Source organism: Bos taurus, chromosome 4 (assembly GCF_002263795.3).
Source record: "Bos taurus isolate L1 Dominette 01449 registration number 42190680 breed Hereford chromosome 4, ARS-UCD2.0, whole genome shotgun sequence".
Lineage (NCBI taxonomy): Eukaryota > Metazoa > Chordata > Mammalia > Artiodactyla > Bovidae > Bos > Bos taurus.
Window position 1 is genome coordinate 75,012,856 of NC_037331.1, and position 22,323 is coordinate 75,035,178.

Below are 22,323 nucleotides of genomic sequence, written 5' to 3' on the forward strand. Positions count from 1 at the left end.
TCTTCTGTCTCTGGTGTTAAAAAGGAACACTTGGGATCATTCCTTTTATGACAAGTAAAGACCTTGCATTACAGTGACCAAAATGGTCACACAATGGAAATATTCTATTTGTCTCTTCTGTGTGTATTGCCTACAAGGACTGTATTTACCTTAGGCATTTACTCACTGCAATCACATTATGACTCTAAAGTACAGTTTTTACAGGAAAATCAGGATAAATACTTGATTCCTCCCTCCCTTTTTACTTACAGTTTTCAGGATGCATTTATTTCTTAGAATCCTCCCATGGTGAACAAGTAGAGTTTTGTTTGTTTTAGTACCTTTCTGAATTCCTCAGTTTTTAACACATGTGATATATTTCCATCCACCTCTGTGACTGCTTTTTGCCTTTAATGTTAAAGAACAAGAAGTGTGAATACACAGCAAAGTGAAAGTGAAAGTCACTCACTTGTGTCTGACTCTTTGCAACCCCATGGACTGTATAGTCCATGGAATTCTCCAGGCCAGACTACTGGAGTGGGGAACTGTTCCTTTCTCTAGGGGATCTTCCCAACCCAGGGATTAAACCCAGGTCTCCTGCATTCCAGGCAGATTCTTTACCAGTGCCCAAGAATACTGGAGTGGGTAGCCTATCCCTTCTTCAGGGGATCTTCACCTAGGAATCAAACCGGGGTCTCCTGCATTGCAGGCAGATTCTTAACCAGCTGAGCTCCCAGGGAAGCCCTAATACACAACAAGGGCCATGACAGGGGGCATTCCAGTTGTCCCATGTTCCATTTCTGGAATTCAGCTCTCACGAAATCATTAAAAAACAGGTTTGAGTAAAAGCTTTATGAACAAAGATGTTGGTTGAAGTATTTAAAAAAATGGAAGATTGAAAATATTCTCATTCTGTAGTTCAATAGTTATTTAGTAAAATGGGGCACATCCATTTGATGAAATATTGTACTCTGATTAAAATGGTCATTCTTAAAACTGCATAACAGAACCTTTACGGAAATACATAATATACATACAATAGTCACCCAATTTAAATGTATTCAGTTAACTTTTTTTAAAAAGATGTATTTGTTTACTTATGGCTGAGCTGGGTCTTCGTTGCTGCATGTGGGCTTTTTCTGGTTGTGGTGAGTGGGGCTCCTTGTTGGGGAACAGGAGCTCTAGAGCGTGTGGGCTCAGCAGTCGTGACGCACGGGCTCAGGTGCTGTGTACCATGTGCAGTCTTCCCCGAACAGGGATCAACCCATGTGCCCTGCATTGTCAGGAAGGTTCCCAGCCACTAGACCACTGGGGAAGCCCTAAACGTGCAGAGTTAACTTCTAACACATGCATAACAGTTGTGCAAGCATGACAGTCCAGTGTGGGTTCCCACTGCCCTCAAATTCCCTCATGACCCAGCTGTTCCTCTCCTGGGTCTATACCCCAAGGAAACGAGAACAGGTACTGAAGAAAAAACTTGTTCGTGAAGGGCCACAGCAGCACTGTTGACAACAGGGAAGATGTGGAAATAACTCAGCTGTCCATCAGCTGAAGAACGGGTGAAAACTGTTGTATGTTCACACAGTGGAATATCATTCAGCCCTAAAAATGCATGAAGTACCAGCACGTGAAGCAATGTGCCTGAGCTTCAGAACATTATGTTGATAAAAGAAGCCAGGTGTAAGAAATCACATGTTATAGAACTGTATTCATAGGAAGTGTGCAGAATGGGCAAATCCACAGAGACAGAAGTGGGGTCTGTGCTGCTGAGGGCTGAGGGAGGGGGAAACAGGAAGTCACTGCTTACGGGCACAAGCTTTCCTTTCTCGGTGATATAAAGAGTTCTGAAACTAGAGAGGGGCTCTTGTTACATAGTGTTGTAAAGGTGCTAAATGCCACTGAACTGTACACTTAAAAATGGTTAGCCATGTTAATTTTACCACAATAAAAAACAATAGCCATAAATGAATGGCTTTTGGTAGCCTTTTGAGAAGTAGAGTGATACAGTGGAAAGAGCTAAGATTTTAGATGTAGGATAATTTGATTACCACTCTGCCACTTTGTCTCTCTGTGACTTGGGCAAACCTCTTGGAACTGGTTTCCTTACCTGAAATATATGGTAAGTCAGTGTTTCTGGGTGGATGAAATGTAAGCACAGATGCTTCGCTTACTTTGAGATGATGAGTAAGACTGGTTTTTTGGAGGAGGAGTGGGAAAGGAGGAGAAGAAAGAAGGACCATGAAGAGTGTACAATGAAAAGAGCAAGACAGATAGGTGTTCTCAGTGATTATGTATCTCACAGCCACCAAGTGCTGGGCCTGCCCCTCACTTCCATCACCCTCATCCCCAGCTGTGTTACTTTGGACAAGTTGCTTAATTTTTCTGTCTGAGTTTTCTAAAGACTAAAGTTGTAATGATGAATGAGGACTGGCTAGGCAGTGCTGGTGTTGCTGGTTCCTGGTGTGCTTGTCTTCAATAAGGAAAGAAGGAACATGGTTGTAAACTTGATAATCTCTGGGGGTGGTGTTTTTTTTTTTTTTTTCTTTTTATTTTTCAAACTGTGATTAAACTTTTCTGTAACATTTTAGAATTATACTCTGGTTGGTGGTCACTGATCTCTTTGGAAGAGCTCAGAGCTCACAGAGCCCTTTTGGACCCCATTAAAGAGCCACCTGCTCTCAGAATGGTGTTGTGAGGATTCACCCAGACTGTGGTCTCAGTGACTGTCTGACACAGACCTGGAAGGGAGCACAGAACATTAATCTGCAGATTACAAGTTTGGGCTCCACCACTTTTAGACCTCAGATCCTCCAAGTAAAGGAGGAGATTCTTGGCAGGCTGCCATGGCATTGTACTAGGGTGGAGTAAGAATGTCCCATGCAGTGTGTGGGACGTACTTATACCAAACAGTATTTGTTGCTCGTTTATTTACTTATTTTTTCGCTGCAAAAACCTTTATTGTTTCCATTTTGTCCAAGGCTTGAGAGAGGTCTTGGGGGTGTTAAAAAGCTGCCTAGTGGCTGCAGAGATGGACTTCAGGAAGCCCTGACATTAGCGGGGGGCTCCTCAAAGGCCACTGGCCTCAGAGGCTCCTAGTCATGCTTGAGGGTGAACCATTTGAAGAGATATGCACCCAACCCAGCCTGGGGACCAGCCAGACTGCAGAGGTTGGTCAAGTGGTCACCCAGCTTCTTGATGAGTTTCATCTCCTCACCTAGGAAGTGGTTCTCCAGGAAGTCACAGAGGTGGGGGTCTGCACTGGCAAAACCCAGGCCACGCAGATCCAAAAAGGCCTGGTTCAGATTCTTCTCTATGAGAAGGGCAACATCCATAGCATCCTGGGTTTTACCCCACTCATCTTGAGATGGCTTCTACACGTTCAGGAAGAGGGCATGGCTGCTGCACTGGCTTTGCATTTGCAAGAGATGCTTGCCGCCCTTGCACTTCTCCTTGGCCAATTTGTGGAAAAAAGTGGCCCACACCCTTCCTGAGTCACATCGTCTTGGTCGAAATAGAAGCCCAGAGACAGGTAGGTGTAGGAGTCCCCAGATGCTTGTTGACCAGGTGGTTGACGGCGGCCTCCACCTCAGTGGAATAATTCTGAGGAATCTGGGACTAGTGGTTGATCATTAATCAGGAGTTAAGCTCAAAAAATTGTGGCTGGTCCCGGTAATCATGGACAGCAGAGTAGCTGATGCCAAAAGTTGCCACTGGAATAAAGGTTGGGGGATGGTCAGAGGCTGGAGAAAGGGGCATCCCTGGGCCTGTTCCATCCAAGCACTGCTGAAGCAAGAGACAAATGCCTAGGACCGCACCTCCTATGGCTCATTTAAATTCAAGTTTAATGGGCCCTCCTGAACTCTCCCTTGCTGACTCTGGTGACCCTAATGGGCTAGAGCTGAGGTTGGCATGGGTGTGCGTAGGTTAAAAGGCAGCTGCTGTTTTGGGCCCAATTCCAGGTCCACACACAGGAACTCCTAGGGGCGCAGGCTGACTTGGCCTTCCCACCTCTGAATTTCCTGAGCCCAGGGGCCATGGCTTGATGCAAACTAAATGTTGAAGAACCAGCAGAGCCCCTGGCATTTAGAGTGTCGAGACCAAAAAAAGAGGAGGACAGGAGAATGGAGGAAAGAGGAAGGAAGGAAGGGAGGAGGGGAGCAAGCAAGGGAAGAAAGAAAGGAAGTGGGAGGGAGAGAACAGACCCTTCTGCCCTTTCAGAGCATCCATTAGCTGGGAGACAAGGTCACAGGTTCCAGACTCATGTCCTTTGGGGACCATCGTTGAGAGAATGCTAGTGAGAAAGTTGGCATCCGAGAAAAGGAACCACACGGCAGGTCACCTTTGTAGAGGCTTGCTGAACTCACAGGAAGCAGGCATTTGATTCCTGGTGGGATGTGGGACTGAAATGCTCGTTTGTGAACATGGAGCTGGGGGATCCTGAGACCCTGCCAGCTGTCCTGGTGAGCCAGGTGCCTTCTGTGGGTGGCCGTGGAAGGAGCAAGGTTTTGAGGAAGGCAGTGTTTCCTAAGTGTTTTTTTTTTTTTTTTTCTGTTTTGGTTGCACTGCATGGCTTACAAGATCTCAGTTCCCCAACCAGGGACTGAACCCAGGCCCAAGCTGTGGAAGCATGGAGTCCTAAGCACCAGCAAAGTCCCCTAAGTGGGGTTCCTGCTGCTTCTATTTGTGCTGCCCATGTTGGCCCCAGAGCCAAGCACCCTGTTGGCACCAACTGCCCCACTGCCCGCCTCATGGCTTCCTTGCTCCGAGAGGAGGTGGGACTGGGGTGTCTGAAGCCTGATACTGTCACCTGGAAGAAAGTTAAGAGGGGTCTTCTTCAGATAGAGAATCTGGAATTTAATCTAGCTGTGGGACAGTAGAGGCAGGTGCACTTGGCTGTTAGCAGATGTGAAGAGGCTGCCGGGAAGGCATGTGAAGAGCCCACATAGGCACCCGGGCACCCTTGAAACAAAGGGCATGGATCCCAGGGCATGGCTGCCCTCTCGGTCAGCCAGCCCAGGGCTGCCTGCTTCACGCCTCTGGTCCCAGCTGAGGCTTAGTGGCATCCTTTCCAGCTCCAACGAGGCCCGGCCTGGAGGATGAGATGGGCCACTCAGCGTTAGGGGAGAAATAAATCATGTTCCTTCTTTCCAGACACCAGCAACTCCATGAGATGAGCTGTTCTCGTCTTCTAGATCAATTGTGACTTAGAGCTGGGCTTCTCACTCTACCACCCTCCCACCTTCTCCTGTGCCTGGTCCATGTCAGTATTTCACACTGTCTGCTCTGTTTTTTTCCAATGACTGTGTCTGACAACCTGCAATTCCTCTGGATTCTGCAGCCCCGTTCTGTGGATGCTGTTCTTTCCTCTAAAATCCTGGCTCTTTTCAAACGCACTAGCTCCATGGTTCTATAACCTCTGCCTCCCTGAGTGTCAGTCTCCCAGCCCCCGGAGCCCAGGCTGTTTCATGGCCTCTGATAACCTGAATGCTGTCTCAGAGTCCTTCTTCTGGTGGAGGCCCCTCCAGCTGTGTCTGGGCTTGGCCATGTCCCTGTGGGGCCATGCCATGGGGCCTCTATTGGGGTGGTGTGGCACTCATTGACTCCAAATCAGATTTTCCTTTGGTATTTCGGGGGAGGGAGTGGTGTGCTGTGTCGAAGGTGAGAATTTGGGCCCTGCCCCCGGTGCCAACCAACTGCGTCCAGGCCTTGGGAGGGTGTCTCTCCCCCATGGACTGAGTTGGGTGACGTCCAGACGGCAGGTCCTCCCGGCTCCTGGGCTGGGCCACCCGTCCTGCACCAGGTATGCCCCCTTGTCCCCTGGCCCTGGGGCCTGGGCCCTGCTGGCTGCCAGGGTTTTCTCTTCATTACTTTCATAGGACATTGTCCTTTCTTGTGTCAATGGAAAAAATCAGTAGATCTAAGAAAGAAATGGAAAATTTTATTTGAGCCAGACTGAGGATTATAACACGGGAACAGACTCTCAGAAAGCTCCAAGAACTCTTCTGCCTGTTAGAAGTCAAAACACAGTTATGTAAGTTTTTGAGACAGAGGGCTGTGTACTACATGATGCATTATTGACAATTTGCACCGTCCAGATCTCCTTGAACAAAGTGATGGTGGGTCATGGGTCACCATGGCCCCTTACAAGGTTAAGAAGGAAGGTTCTCTCCTAAGGGGTTTGATCAACGCAGATGCACAACACACACCAGAGGTGAGGGAGGAGGCCCAAAGGGGCAAAGAAAAATTTGTTTAAATTTTTTTCATCTTGCCATAAAACATGAATTTTATTTCACCAACTGTTTCTGAAGTAAGCTAGTACTTTTAGTAGCAAAACCCCTCCTTTGGGGCTGCTGCATATTCTCAGTGGCTCCCCTTGTGCATTCTCTACCCAGAGGTTGCACCTGGGACTCAAATCCCCAAAACCGAGCAAGTTGCTCACCTCTTCTGTGGGCGCAGCGTCAGTGCTGGGGAGCGCTGCTCACTGGCCGTCTCGGCGGGGAACAATGGGGTTTTTGAGTGTTGTTGCCTGTGAAGTATCACACCTCAGCTGGACCGCTGACCTGCCCTGGAGGCTTCGGCATGGTTTCCCTCAGTCCTTGTCTGTAGAAGATGAGTCTGGACTATTTGATCTGGGCTGTGTGTTCTCATACCCCTCGATGTGTAGGGAGAACTGATGTGAAGGTGTGTGCAGCAATTTAAAGCTTTGCCCACAGTTGCCGTGTGTGTGTGTGTGTGTGGGCGGGGGGCAGGTAGAGTTGAAGAGATACACACCAACAAGCAATTCAGTTCCATCACCCTGTCCCCACAGACAGCATCAGACCCCAGAAGACTGCCCCCTCCCCCAGCTCAGACTCCAGTGGAAACTTCAGGTTGTCACCTGTGTTTCTTCTGACCAGTCTGCTCCAGGGAGGTCCCCATGACCCCCCTCCTCAGGTTTGATTAACTTGCTAAAGTGGCTCAGAGGGCTCAGCGAAACATTTTACCCACTAGATAACCAGTTTATTGTAAGGGGATATAACTCAGGAACAACCAGAATGGAGAGATGCAGGGGGCAAGACATGGGGAAGGACATGGAACTTCCATATTCTCTCCAAATACCCTACTCTCCCCAAATCTCCCTGTGGTCATCTACTGGGGAGCTCCCTGAACCCTGCCTTTCTGGATTTTTCTGGAGGGTTCATTACATACGCAGGATTGATTAAATCATTGGCTACTGCCAATTGATTGATTCCCCAGAGGTCAAGGGAGATGGAACTGAAAATTCTAACCTTCTAATCACAGGACTGGCTCCATTGGCAACCATGTTCCATTCCCAGAAGCTTTCCAAAGTCACTCCATTAACATAAAAAGAGACACCTATTGCTTTCTTCACTTAGGAAATCTCAAAGTTTCTAGTGCCAGAGATGGAGACAAAACCCAAATATACATATATATACATATATATATATATATATATATATATATATATATGAAGAGGGCATGGCAGCCCACTCCAGTATACTTGCCTGGAGAATCCCATGGACCGAGAAGCCTGGCAGGCTATAGTCCATAGGGCCGCAAAGGGTCAGACATGACTGAAGTGACTTAGCATGCTTGTATATATATGTGCTGTGTGCTGTGCTCAGTCACTCAGTAGTGTCTGACTCTTTGGGACCCCATGGACGGTAGCCCACTAGGCTATCCATGGGGATTCTTCAGGCAAGAATACTAGAGTCGATTGTCATGCCCTCCTCCAGGGTATCTTCCCAGCCCAGGGATCAAACCCAGGTCTCTCTCATTGCAAGCTGATTCTTTACCATCTGAGCCACCAGGGGAGCCCAAGAATATTGGAGTGGGTAGCCTATCCCTTCTCCAAAGGATCTTCCTGACCCAGGAATCGAACTGGGGTCTCCTGCATGGCAGGTAGATTCTTTACCAGTTGACCTACTAGGAAAGCCCAGGCATATATATATATATATATATTTATGATTATACATATATAATAATAAATATACATATATATATGTATAATATATAATCACAGTGTCACACAACTCCAGGGCCATGAGTGGAGAAGTCCTGGAGTGGATTGTCCACAAATCTCTGAGTTTCTCCATGTATTCAATTCCATTTTAGGGTAAATTGTTTCTCTCTTTTGTGCATGTTTCTCATAATGAACCAAATTCTGTAAAATATGATTGCTTGGCTCTGTGCAACTTCACATTTCTAGAAAATCATGTCACTCCCCAGTGAACCATCAAAAAAGATAAATCCTACTTTTTCTTACCGTACAGACATTTTTTTCATGTTTTCTGCCCTCTCTTCTCTTACTCAGAAAACAGATATTTCTTAAAAGCCACCACGCTGTGGTATTTTCCTAAACAAGTGCCTGTTATAAGATGGTAGAACTTTCTATCATGGGATAAAAACCTAGAATTGGCCATAGCGAGGGAAAATGTTTGACCCGTTTTGGGATCTGTTTTTTACAAGCTGTTTCTGTGGCTGGTGATACAGTCCATGGAGTCAGTTACAATCACTTCTTCCAGGGTGGGGGGAGCCTGCCAAGACAAGGCACCTTCCAGGGACAGCCAGGCTGCCTGGCTTTCTAAGCAGCTGTGAGGGGTGCCCAAGCGGACCACATCACGAGGGCTGCTCGGAGTCGGGGTTCACTGGGATCGGGTTAGGATGCTGTGTTCCTCCACCACCACCAGTGATGTAATAGAAGCCAGGGAGACTGCTGCTCAACAGAAGCTGACTTCTCACATTCCATGTTCCCGGGGGACTGCCACTCTGTCCTGCCAGCTGCAGGTCAGCCGTGACGTGGCTTGATCCTCCTGGCCCCCGCCCGTGACTTTTCTGCATCCTCGGTCAGGGACGGGGCCTCCCTTTTTCCTCGGATCTGGAACATCCTCTTCTCATAGCAGAGGGAAAAGAAGGCACCAAACATCAAGTTGAATGCTTCCGACAACATCAGCTTGAATCTGGTCCCCTACCGCACCTGCTCCCATCCCAGCATTCCTGGCAAATCCCAGGAGGAGAGCACCGCTGGGCCTGGAAGCACGCGGCATTTAAGAGGCGAGACACTGACCCATGCGTGGCCGTGGGCCGTGGGTCACAGTTTCCTTGCACAAGCAGGGCCAACTAACTGGGACCAGGATACAGGCTCCCATGTGGTCTTTTAGGTGCTGATGGCAAAAACCCAACCTCAACCAGGCTGAAAAAGGAACACAAAGGAAGCCAGAGGTACAGAAAGAAAAGCAGAGGGTCACCGCACTCCAAAGTCGCTCTGCTTCTGCAGGTCTGACCAAGAGTTAATGACCCAGCCTCCACACTGGGTGTCTAAAGGCAGTCTCACCTTCACTGCACTGACTCTGTCCCCTCTCGAGCCGATGGCCACCAGCCCAGCCCACATCTTCTCAGAATCAAGCTTGCTCCAAATCAGAATCGCTTTCCCCAGGAGCCCAAAGTCTTTTTGCTTCATGTTGAGTCAAATCAGGGTCACCCTTCCTGCATTCCCCCTGGGGTCAGAGGATTGCTCTGATTAGCCAGGTCTTAGGCCGCACTGTTAGAATCAGAGGGACAGGAAGAGGGGACGATGAGTCCAGAACCCAAACTTTCTTCTTAGTCGCTGGAGTCTGTGACCACTTTGAGACCAGGCAGATCACTCCTGGTGGATTTTATAGCCAATATAAATAGTATATATTTGCACTGGTGACTAAAAGGCTCAGAGTCAATATTTTCCCTCCAATTTTATTTTGAATTGTGCAACCCTCATGGAGCTCGGTTCCATGTGACCACCGCTCATGTCCATCAGTCATCCCAGCCGTCCCTTCTGATGTCCTCCTGAGCACTGCCCAGTGCTCACCCACCATCTGGGACCCCATAAAGATACTGGTGCTTTGAAAATTAAGTCAGATGATTGTACACTGGAAATGCTTTTGTTTTCTTCCTTTGACCATAAGCAAAGGATATTTTCTTAAGTTAGTTTTGTCCCTTTTAAAAGAATAAAAGAAGTGTCCACGAGGTTATAGAGAATTCTTTATTTTAGACTTCTAAAGTCTCATGGGGAAATTGACAGTTCTTCCACAGTTTCTCTAGTCCTAATCTTGAATACTGTCGGTGGAGAACAGAGGTCTGAGGCCACTCGAATAACAAGATTTAATTGTGGAGGAAGAAAGGGAAAGGAAAATAAAAAACCATACACAACAGTGCTGTCAGTGTAACCAAGGTCTGTGAGTACCAACAGGAGTCTCAGACAGCCCCTGGTGGTTACCACCAGAGCTTCTGGAGCCCCTGAGGAAGGCAGGCAGGGGTTCCCCCGCCCTCGACGGCCATTCTCTGAGAGAAGCTGTTTGCTCGTCTTTATTTTCCCAACACCCGGTATGATCCCTGGTACAGAGTGGGTGTCGGGCAAATGTTGGAATCAATGTTACTAACCCAGCGCCTGTATCAGCCCAACCCCAACTCCACCTCTTTCCCTGTCTAGTGCTTGTCCGTCACTAAGACCCCGATTATACTCCTTGTTTGTCATCTGTTTTCTCCAGAAGAGAGTAAACTCCTGAGGGTGGAGTTGGCTTTGCTTCTTACTGGTTTCCCTCCAGTTTGCACAAGGCTGGCTCACACTGGGTTTTCGTTAGTATCTGTTGACCAAATGGACAAAGTGAGAAATGTGTCCTCCCTCTGTAGATGTCCTCTCAGTGGGCATGGTGGCTTGTGTGTTCTTGAGGGGTAGCATTTACATTCATGGAGCACCCACTCTATGACCAACTGTGTGCTTTTTGACATCATCATGGTTATTGAATCCTCACACCAACCTGGTTTCCTCTAACCCATTCGTTTCATTTAATCCACTTCTGTTCTTATGTGGCACTGAGCTAAGATGTCAGGGGTTAAGGGAAGCTCATTTCTTACTGGGGAAAGGAAGATCTTATTTTCTTGCTTGATGGCACTTATAAGAAAGATAGCAAGTATATTCTGTCACTAGGGAGGAGGTGATTAGTTCTAGTGCTCAGTCGCTTACTCGTGTAACTCTTTGTGACCCCAGGGACTGTAGCCCATGAGGCTCCTCTCTCCTTGGGCTTTTCCAGGCAAGAGTACTGGAGTGGGTTGCCATGCTCTCCTCCAGGGGATCTTCCCAATCCAGGGGTTGAACCTGGTCTCTTATATTTCCTGCATTGGCAGGTGTATTCTTTACCACTAGTGCCACCTGGGAAACCTTGGGGAAGAAGTATTTATGGAAGATCAAATGCTCTATTAATTATTTGTAATGATGGTCAGGAAGGGCCACCATGGATGTGAGAGGCAGACGGTTTTGTGCTAGCTGCCATCACAGACCACCACAGGCTGAGGGGCTTAAACAACAGACGTTGGTCTTCTCGTGGGTCACAGAGCTGGAAGTCTGAGACCAGGGTACTGAGAGGGTTGGTTTCTCCCGCAGCTTCTTTTCTTGCAGATGGCTGTCCTCTTGCTGAGTTCTCTTGAGACCTTTTCTCTCTGTGTGTTTGTGATAGGGACAGAGTAAAGGGACAACTTAGGAGATTAAATAATTATTCTCACTAGGGGTTCATAAATAGAGAAAAAGTATGGAGACTCCTGTAGATTAATGATCTATCAAGAAAGCAGGCTTGCTTAAAAACAAACCATGCAGACTTGCTTGGCAATGAAACCATGCAAAGGAAGCATGAGACGTGCCCCAGAGCATAAACAATGGTGGAATGAGGCCTACATCCTGTTCATTGAAGTCAACAAATGAATGATCCTTGAGAAGGGGCTTTTTCTGCTTGTACTAAGAGCAGAAATATAGGGAAAGGTGACATTTTACTGAAACCTGAGATGGTTTACCATATTTTAGTATATGTTATCGCCTTTTTGCTCATTTCCATAGCTTCATGACAGTCCTGGTTTGACCACGTAGGGACAAGAAAACTCCACTGCATGAGGCAGAGGAAGAGCTGATGACAAAAACTTGACATCAAATATGAGGAAGAAGGTGGTCTTCTTCCCCTCCCTAATTTTATTTGATTATAAAAATGTAGCCCACCCAGCTTTCGGGGGATGGCACTCCCTTACCTGCTAACTTGTATCTCTCACAAATGTCCTGTATTAATAAACTCTTTCCTTACCCATCTCTCTGCCTTTTGCTGAATTCTCTCTGCACCAAGACAGAAGAATTTGTGCTCTGCTAAGACCCAAAATGCATTCTGTGGTTTCATTTTTCTGCGCTCTCTCTTTTTATAAGGACACCAGTCCTATTGTGTAATGACCTCATTGTACCCTAATTACTTTCTTAAAGTCTTCTATCCAAATATAGTTACATTGAAATTTAGGGTTTGCCTATGAATTTTGGAGGAGACACAATTCTACCCATAATGATTATCCAGCAGTGGGGAGACTGCCAGAAGGCAGGGCCGTAGAGCTCCATGGGCCCTCGGGGAGGTGACCAAAGGGAAGACCAAGGGAGGGGAGATTATTTCAATAGAACAGGCATGGCTGTTAAAACACAAAAGTCAAGGTTGCAGGGCAGTGGCTGAGATGGGATGAAACTGGAGAAATAGGAGGGCCTGGAATCTCACCTGTGGAGTGTGGGGACTCTCCAGAGTCCTGAAGAAGAGACTTGGTAAGATTGATGGTTGAAGAAAGTCAGTCTGATGACCACTGAGGTTTCTCTGTTGCCTAGCCACTCATGTGCTTCTGCCAAGGAGCACCCCAGAGGAAGCCCAGAGCCAGCTCTGGGGTCTTCTTGTGGCATGAGGGTGCTATCTCCTCATCAATTGTCAGTGGGGAGCAGAGGCCTTGGTTCCCTAGTGGCCTTTCAAAGACGTTGCAAAACACTGTGAGGGCTTGTGGGAACCCAAGCCTCTCCTACCTTCCCTTTTCTGTAAACAAAGAAACTGCCAAAATGGAAATGCTTTCCCCCTTGTCCTTCCTTCAAAGGCTGATAACGTGAACTATTCATCATTTTTATTTCAAAAAGATCAACACTCCTTTTCCCATTGGCCCATGCACTTTTGTCCCCATCAACAACTGGATCTGGCATCTACTGATGTTTATTTCAACTTCATAATTAAAGAAGAATGTTAAGTGTGTAACTCAACTCTATTCCAAGTGCTAGAATGATCTGGAACAATGTAACCCCTTGAGAAAAGTTTAGGAAAGGAAGAAAAAACCACATTTACAAATAACACTTTTGGAAATAACAGATCATCTCAGTTTGGGACACTTGCAACTTGCCTAGACTTTTTAAAAATCGCTGATCTGAAAATCAGCTGAAAGAGGTCAATTGTAATAGCAATTTCAGAATAACCGTTAGAAACCAAACAAAGGAAAACATCTGGAGATGATGAATAAGAGGATATAAGAATCTGCATGAGGATCATTTTATAGAAGTGACTGATGAATAAATACAAAAATTCAGTCACAAACTATCCTGTTTACTCATTTGTGCCAAATTACAGAATTTTAAAACAGAATATTACAGAATTTTAAGAATTTTAATAACTCTCTGAAGTTACTTCTCCACTGATCTCCAGTAGCATATTGGGCACCTACTGACCTGGGGAGTTCATCTTTCAGTGTCCTATCTTTTTGCTTTTTCATACTGTTCATGGGGTTCTCAAGGCAAGAATACTGAAGTGGTTTGCCATTTCCTTCTCCAGTGGACCACATCTTGTCAGAACTCTCCACTATGACCCATCCGTCTTGGGTGGCCCTACAAGGTATGGTTCATAGTTTCCTTGAGTTAGACAAGGCTGTGGTCCGTGTGATAAGTTTGGTTAGTTTTCTGTGATTGTGGTTTTCAGTCTGTCTGCCCTCTGATGGAGAAGGATAAGAGGCTTATGGAAGCTTCCAGATGGGAGAGACTGACTGAGGGGGAAACTAGGTCTTGTTCTGATGGGCGGGGCTATGCTCAGTAAATCTTTAATCCAATTTCCTGTTGTTGGGTGGGGCTGTGTTCCTTCCCTGCTATTTACCTGAGACCAAAATGGCGGAGAAGGCGATGGCACCCCACTTCAGTACTCTTGCCTGGAAAATCCCATGGGTGGAGGAGCCTGGTAGGCTGCAGTCCATGGGGTCGCTAAGAGTCAACTGAGCGACTTCACTTTCACTTTTCACTTTAATGCATTGGAGAAGGAAATGGCGACCCACTCCAGTATTCTTGCCTGGAGAATCCCAGGGACAGGGGAGCCTGTTGGGCTGCCATCTATGGGGTCGCACAGAGTCGGACATGACTGAAGCAACTTAGCAGCAGCAGCAAACTATGGTGGAGGTAAAGAAAGAAAGCTTCACCTTTCTATGAAGAAAGCTGAGCACCGAAGAATTGGTGCTTTTGAACTGTGGTGTTGGAGAAGACTCTTGAGAATCCCTCAGACTGCAAGGAGATCCAACCAGTCCATCCTAAAGGAAATTAGTCCTGAATATTCATTGGAAGGACTGATGTTCAAACTGAAACTCCAATACTTTGGCTACCTGATGCAAAGAGCTGACTCATTTGAAAAGACCCTGATGTTGGGAAAGATTGAAGGCGGGAGGAGAAGGGGATGACAGAGGATGAGATGGTTGGATGGTATCACTGACTCAATGGACATGAGTTTGAGTAAACTCCAGGAGTTGGTGATGGACAGGGAGGCCTGGCATGCTGCAGTCCATGGGGTTGCAGAGTCAGATATGACTGAGGGACTGAACTGAACTGAACTGACTTGAGAAAGGGGATGCTTTTGGCCTGGTGCTGCTCCTCCCTGTAGGCTTGCTCAGAAGTGGAGTTCAGTCCAAGGCAGGGACTATCTGGAGTTCAGTCCAAGGTAGGGACCCACTGCTCTGCCCCTGGGGCTATCTGTTGTGATGGGGAATGTCTAAATGAGATTACAGGTGTGATGCATATTTCCTGTAGTTGTTCCTCTTAATGCATTTCTCTAGGTACGTACTGTTTTAGAATATTAGCTTTCCTCGGAGAGGCGAGGAATGGCAATTCAACTCTTTACAGCATCATCAAAACACCAGAACATGTTTTTATCAAAGGGGATACACATTTTCTGATGGAAGTAAAATAAAAGTGTTTAAGTGTTAGTCATTCAGTTGTGTCCGACTCTTTGCAACCCCATGGGGTGTAGCCCCCCTGGCTCCTCTGTCCATGGAATTATCTGGAATACTGGAGTGGGTTGCCATTCCCTTCTCCAGGGGACCTTCCCCACCCAGAGATGAACTGTGTCTCCTTCATTGCAGGTGGATTCTTTACTCTCTGTAAAATGTAAATGGCTTGGCAAAGGTGAATGTCAATTGTATCCTACCTTAATGGGCTTCCCTTGTGGCTCAGATGGTAAAGAATCTGCCTGCAATGCAGGAGACCTGGGTTTGATCCCTGGGTTGGGAAGATCCCCTGGAGAAGGGAAAGGCTACTGTCCTCCAGTATTCTGGCCTGGAGAATTCCATGGACTGTATAGGTCTGGCCTAGAGAATTCAACAGACTATATAGTCCATGGGGTCGCAAAGAGTCAGACACGACCGAGCAACTTTCACTTTTATGTAGAAAAGAGTGCTGGGAAGTTGGAGGCAACAACAGGAGGCTTTGGAAGGCTGCACAGCTTGAGCCCTGGAGAGGCTGGGTGTGAGTTATTCTTGTGAAATGGCCAGGTTCTGGGACAGAGAAAGCTGGAGCTGGCTGGGAGGGAGGTCCTGCAGGAAAGGTGTCCTAGGAGTAGCTCCTGGCAGCACCTTGCTGAAGTTCAGCTGGCGTTGTCTATGATGCTCTAGGGTAGTTCTCCTCCACGAGGCCACTCCATTCAGGAAACCCATGTCCCAGGTCACAGCCTCATGCTGGTGGCTATTGTAGAACTAAAGGGTGTGAGTTGACAGGAGCAGAGCAGAGGATATCAGGGGCAGGGTGTGACCCCAGGTCTGAAGGTGGGTGGTGGGGAAGGGGTAGATGGAGTTTCCCAATGAAGACGGGATACAGGACATTGAGTCATTTGCACTTCAGTGCTCAAGGAGTGAGACCCTACAGGGATGGTGGTGGTGTTTTAGTCTCTAAGTCATGTTTGACTCTCTGACTCCATGGACTGTAGCCCACCAGGATCCTCTGTCCGTGGGATTTCCCAAGCAAGAGTACTAGAGTGGGTTGCCATTTCCTTCTCTGGGGATTTGGAGAAATACAGTTAACTGATGCCTGTGGGATTATAAATAAGAAAGAAAAACTGAAATCTCATCTACTGTGTACATAATTCAGTTTAGGAAGAATCAGCTTCACTGCTACCCAGGAAAAAATGTTTTTTTGGAGGGGCATGCAACCCTTGTAATAAAATCTGATGGCCTTAGAACCAAAGCAAAAAAAAAAAAAATAAAAACCACACACACAAAAATGAAAACAGTGCAGAATACATAAACCTGTCTGCAACACACTCCACAGCAACTCAGGCAGGAGGGCCGGCTGGCTCCGTACTGCACTCTCCCTTCACTGGGCCCATGGCTTTGCTTTCTTGCAACATCTTTTTTCTCTGAGGCCACTCTACACAGCAATTTTGGGTTCTTACCTAAGACTTTGACCAAGGTAATCCCAGAATCACCTGAGACCTAGCAAATTCTTTAAATCCTACTATACACACACACACGCCCACACAAAGCCCCCCCCACACGTATACCTGTGTGTGCCCGTTCATGTGTGGGTAGACAATGCTTTCATTCCTAAATTTAAAGCATTTTTCTCTTGTATATTTAAAAGCTTTGGGCTTAGGACCTCAGAGGAATGATCAGAGCAGTCAGCATGGACAGTGTCCAGTTTAAGACTGTCCCATCGGGCCTCTGTTTCGACACCATGCTCTGAGCACAGATTAATTGGACCCTGGACTGTTGCAGTGAAACTGGAAAAAGAGGAATGTGTTTTTCTTTCAGGAATGAGCTTTTCTTTCTTTTCTTTCCCTTTCCTGAGAACAAAGAAAATAAAGAGAACAGTGAACAGGCCTGATCACTCCTTGTTTTTGCTTCAACTCTTCCTAATCTGTAGTCTATAACTTAAGTTTATAGTCCTCAAAACTAACCTGACACTATGTAAGTTACATCCACACCTATCCTTTAAAGTGTGAAAGTGAAAGTGTTAGTCATCCAGTCGTGTCCGACTCTTTGCAACCCCATGGACTATAGCCTGCCAAGCTCCTTTGTCCATGGGATTTCCCAGGAAAGAATATGGAGTGGGTTGCCATGCTCTTCTCCATGGGATCGTCCCAACTCTGGGGTCAAACCCAGGTCTCCTGCGTTGCAGGTAGATTCTTTACTGTCTGAGCCACCAGAGATTACCCTTTAACTCTGTTAATTACGTCCTGTCCTTCACCAATCTCTTCAGACCACTCCTTGTAGCTTTTTGCATCTCAGAAATAAGGCCGCAGTGTAATAAACCAGAGATGAATGGACCCAATTACTGGGCTACCTGATGCCAGCTATGACTGTTTGGAAACAATGCAAGAAGAAGAATATTCAAGATTCTTATTACTTTGCTCCATATCACCTCCTCTTCCCCACTGAGAGCCCTATCTATAAAGTCTCTCAGTTCCCCTTGCAGGGCAGCACACAGTTCTTGAGGCAGTAGTCTGCTGTGTTCTCCCCTTGGCTCAGTTCAGTTCAGTTCAGTTACTCAGTCGTGTCCAACTCTTTGCGACCCCTTGGACTGCAGTATGTCAGGCTTCCCTGTCCATCACCAGTTCCTAGAGCTTGCTCAAACTCATGTCTATCGAGTCAGTGATGCCATCCAACAATCTCATCCTCTGTCATCCCCTTCTCCTCCTACCTTCAGTCTTTCCCATCATCAGGGTCTTTTCCAATGAGTCAGTTCTTCACATCAGGTGGCCAAAGTATTGGAGCTTCAGCATCAGTCCTTCCAATGGATATTTAGGACTGATTTCTTTTAGGATTGACTTGTTTGATCTCCTTGCAGTCCAAGGAACTCTCAAGAGTTTTCTCCAACATTACAGTTCCAAAGAATCAATTCTTCGGTGCTCAACTTCCTTTATGGGCCAACTGTCACATCCATACATGACTACTGGAAAAACCATAGCTTTGACTAGACTGACCTTTGTTGGCAAAGTAATGTCTCTGCTTTTTAATATGCTGTCTAGGTTGGTCATGTACTATTTAGAAGTGTGTAATTTAGTTGTATGTATTTGGGAAATTTTTCCAGATTTCTTTTTGTTTTTGATTTATAGTGAGAAATTACTATCAGTAAAGAAGGATGTTGCCAGGGTCCAGCCCCAGCAGGATCCAGGGGTACCCTCAGGATGATGGCCTAGGCGATAAAGATAGCAAAGCAGAGAGTAGGGCTTGATCTTCCTTGGTTTACACAGATAGCCAATAAAGCTCCTGTGTTCCAAGGAGTCATCCTGAAAGAAGAACAAAGAGAGAAAAGGAGGGAAAAGGAAAAAAGAACGACATGGGGAGACCAAGCTTCGGTGAGCGAGGCTCATAACTTTATTTTCAAAAGGAACTTTTATACCTTGACTTGTACATCGAGGGAAATGAAAGTTACAAAGTCATACAGAGTCAGCCCAAACATTACATCTGTTTTGTCTTTATCAAAACCAGGATTTTTTCTGCATACCTTTCCCATAAACAATGTTGTGTACATTATCTTCTGGACTTGGAGGCCTGTGGACATTTTATGACCCTTTTTTGATAAAGGCTGCTCAACCAGAAAACTTATTTTCCCTTAAAGTGTTTCTTCTTTATTTCTCCCAGCCTCAGAAAGTACTAAACAGAGTTACATTCTCAGGGAGCAAAGGTGCAGTGGGTCACAACAAAGAAAGAACCAATTAGCTCAAAGGTCTGATGTGGTGAATTCCAAGGCTGCTATTTGTTTTTCTTACATTCCAACTATGTTAACCAATGCACTCCCAGGTGCACAATGGATAAGGGATATGGGCACTTGGCAGCAAGCATTGGCCCAATGATGAAGCCCTTTACCAGTACTATCTGTTCGAATAATTTGTCATCCCTTAAAGGACTCTATGCTCATTAGGACTTTTAGAATGTTTTGGCTTCCCGTGCCTTTCAAGGTTAGGGAGATGTGAACAATCATGTGTGTTAATTGCAAGCATATGGATAAACCTGTCAGGCAAGCTAGAATGCCAACAGAGGGGTTAAAATAGAAATATTCCTTTCATGCCCAGGAGACTTATTAACTAAAGCCCTAAGTTGATTTTTTCCAAAGAAAGGTGGTCGGGGATAGCCCCTTGTTAATGTCAGAAGAGTTGGTGAAAGGCATAATATAGTAAGACAGACAGATTCTAGTCTTGGGGTAGATGCTCGAGCAGATTCAGGGGTCCCTTGAGCCATGATCTGCCTTTGCCTGTGATGGCTCTCTCCGCAAGACCTTTGTCATGGGTGGGATCTCCCGTGGTGGCTCCTGGCAGGATGTTACAGTTGTCAGTGATTGCGGGGCTTCCCTGGTAGCTTAAAGAATCTGCCTACAATGCAGGAGACCTGGGTTCAATTCCTGGGTTAGGAAGATCCTTGGAGAAGGAAATGGCAACCTACTCCAGTGTTCTTGCCTGGAGAACCCCATGGACAGAGGAGCCTGGCAGGCTACAGTCCATGGGGGTCATAAGAGTCGGTCACAACTTAGTGACTACCACCACCAATTTGAGCTGGTGAGTCCTACGGGAATGCGGGAAGAAGGATACCTGCCATCTAACAGCCATCAGACTACAGCCACTCCCTGCAGTAAGCCCTGAGGAAAGGAAGCTCAGGACCTGAAAATAAGATACTGGTCTCAGATAGGTGAGATGCATATGAAAGGAATGCTTTCCATGAGCCCAGACTCTTGCCTCTTCCCATAAATAAACACCCACTAAATTCCTTTACTTGGGATATCTGGTTTTCTTTAATTAACAAACATCTTTTGATGTTCAGACTATCTGCCCCTTATTATTGCAAAACTACTATGTACGCTGGCTCCTCCCCTCACCTCCTCAGAGCTTTTCTCTCAGGGTTCCTTGAAATGTTGCCTCCCAGGCTTGAAGTCCTGAAATTCCCGCTGAATAAAAAACAACTCTCAACTTTTAGGTTGTAAATATTTTTAAAGTCGACATTAGGTTAATTCTGTCTTTGTTAGAAAACATAATATGTATGATTCAAATCTTTTACATTTGTTAGTGTTAATTTTATGAGACTGCATATACCTCATCTTGGTGCATGTGTCTTGTGCTTTAAAAGGCATCTTCTGCTTTGTGGAATGAATTGTTTTATATATTTCAGTTAAGTCAAGTTTTATTTTATAGTGTTTTTTAAAATTATTTTTTTTAATGATTTATTCCTAGTTGGAAGATAATTGCTTTACAATATTGTGTTGGTTTCTGCCATACATCAATGTGAATCAGCCATAGGTATAACATATGTCCCCTCCTTCTTGAACCTCCTTCCCACCTCCCACCTCACCCCACCCAGGTTGTCACAGTATTTTTAAATCTTTTATATCCTTGGTGAATTTCTGTTTCCTTTTTGTAGTGAGAACTAAGGCTAGAGTGTGGAAATTTCCAAGTATAATTGTGAATTTGTTTATTTCTCTTTTCACTTATATCAATTTTCACTCTTATGTACCTGGAGTATGTTTTTAGGTACATCTCTGTATTTAGGATTATTATATCTTCTTGGTGAATTCATTATTATCATTGAATTGGATCCATATTCATTTCTGGTCCTTTTCTTTGTTCTGAGTCTGCTTTTCCTGATATTAATATGGTTCATGCAGTGTTACATTTTTTAAACTAAACATTTAGTTTTCAAATAATTTTAGACCAATGGAAAAGTTGATTACTTGGCACTCACTAGTTTTACTACTAATATCCTTTTTTATTGCTCCAGAATCTAGTCCAAGATACCACATTGCCTTCGGTCATGCTCCTTCCCTGGTCTTCCCTGGTCTGTGACAGCATCTCAGTCTCTTCTTCTTTTCCAAGATCCTGATAGTTTGAGGAACCCTGGTTAGATATTTTGTAGACTGTCCCTGAATTTTGAATTTGTCTGATATTTTTCTCATTGTTAATCTGGATCATGGATTCAGACCTTCTTGTGATTTGTGCTGTTTTTAACACTGCATTTGAAATGGGTTTCTGTGAAACTTGCTGTCCCTTAACTTATAAACTTGCTGTCCCTAATCCGGCTGCTTTGCCAGAATGAACTTCACCCCAGCTTCTCTCTGAGAAGACTGCTCCTCTTGTCTCAAGCTCAGCCCCAAAGCCTCCTTGATGAAGTTTTCTCTACTTCTCACTCCAGAAGGCTAGGGGTTTCCTGAAGAGTCTGGCATTTCAGAGTCTGACAAATTTCAGCCTATTTGTCATGTGTGTCTTTCTCTGTTAGACTTGTGAGTACCTCAAGGTTAAGAACTATGTCTTATTGATTTTTATGTTCTTCTCTGGCCTTCCAAAGACTGGCCAACTAGCACTTACTACTCAAAATGTGACCCATGGACCCTAAACATTGGCATCATCTAGAAGTTCATTTGGAAAAGGAAATGGTACCCCACTCCAGTATTCTTGCCTGGGGAATCCCATGGATGGGGGAGCCTGGCACGCTACAGTCCATGGGGTCACAAAGAGTTGGACATGACTGAGTGACTAACACACACACACACACACACACATACACCCCCACAGAAGTTCACTGAATGAAAATCATTAGGCCCTACCCAGGCTGGCTGCCCTGGGGTGGTTGCTGTAGTTACTTGCCCAGGCGATTCACATGGAAACCACCCTTTGGGAACTGCTGATGCTATCAATGCTTCACTAACTTTGTGCTCAATGAGTTAATAAATAAGGGATGGCAGCTAGCTTTTCTTCTCCCAAGTAATGCAATTGGGTTTGAAAGGGACAAGATGAAGGGGCAAAATAGGTGATTAAATAGTTAATCCCACTAGGGGATTATAAGTAGGGAAATATGGGAAACTCTGATAAGTTAATGATTACTCGAGAAAGCAGGTTTATTTAACCACACAACCAAGCAGGCTTGCTTAGCAACAGAACATGCAACAGAAGCATGGGACATGCCCCCAAACAGTAAAACAATGGCGGCATAAGACCCACATCCTGCCCAGTGACTCAGTAAGTTAATGACCCTCAAAACAGGCTCTGTGCACACAATAAACAATCATTGATGGGAAGATGACTTTTCAAAACGAAAAACCCTCATTGACTGAGACCTGAAAATATTTTTCCAAAATGCTTTGACAGTCCTGGCCTAACCATATAGGGAGGGACAAGTAAACTTCCCTACCCTATCTGGGGGAGGAACTGATGATGGAGAAATGACGTCTACTCAAGAAAGACAAAGAAAGTCCTCCTGCACCCTGCTTTTACTTTGCTTATAAAACAAAAGCCCACTAAGTTCTTGGGG

The 22,323-nt window shown here is 45.7% G+C and overlaps 1 pseudogene; it reads right to left on the reverse strand.

Moving 5' to 3' along the window:
- Positions 1-3,052: 3,052 nt before the first annotated feature.
- Positions 3,053-9,439, reverse strand: LOC107132420 (ferritin light chain-like; annotated as a pseudogene).
- Between the last annotated feature and the right edge of the window lie 12,884 nt (positions 9,440-22,323).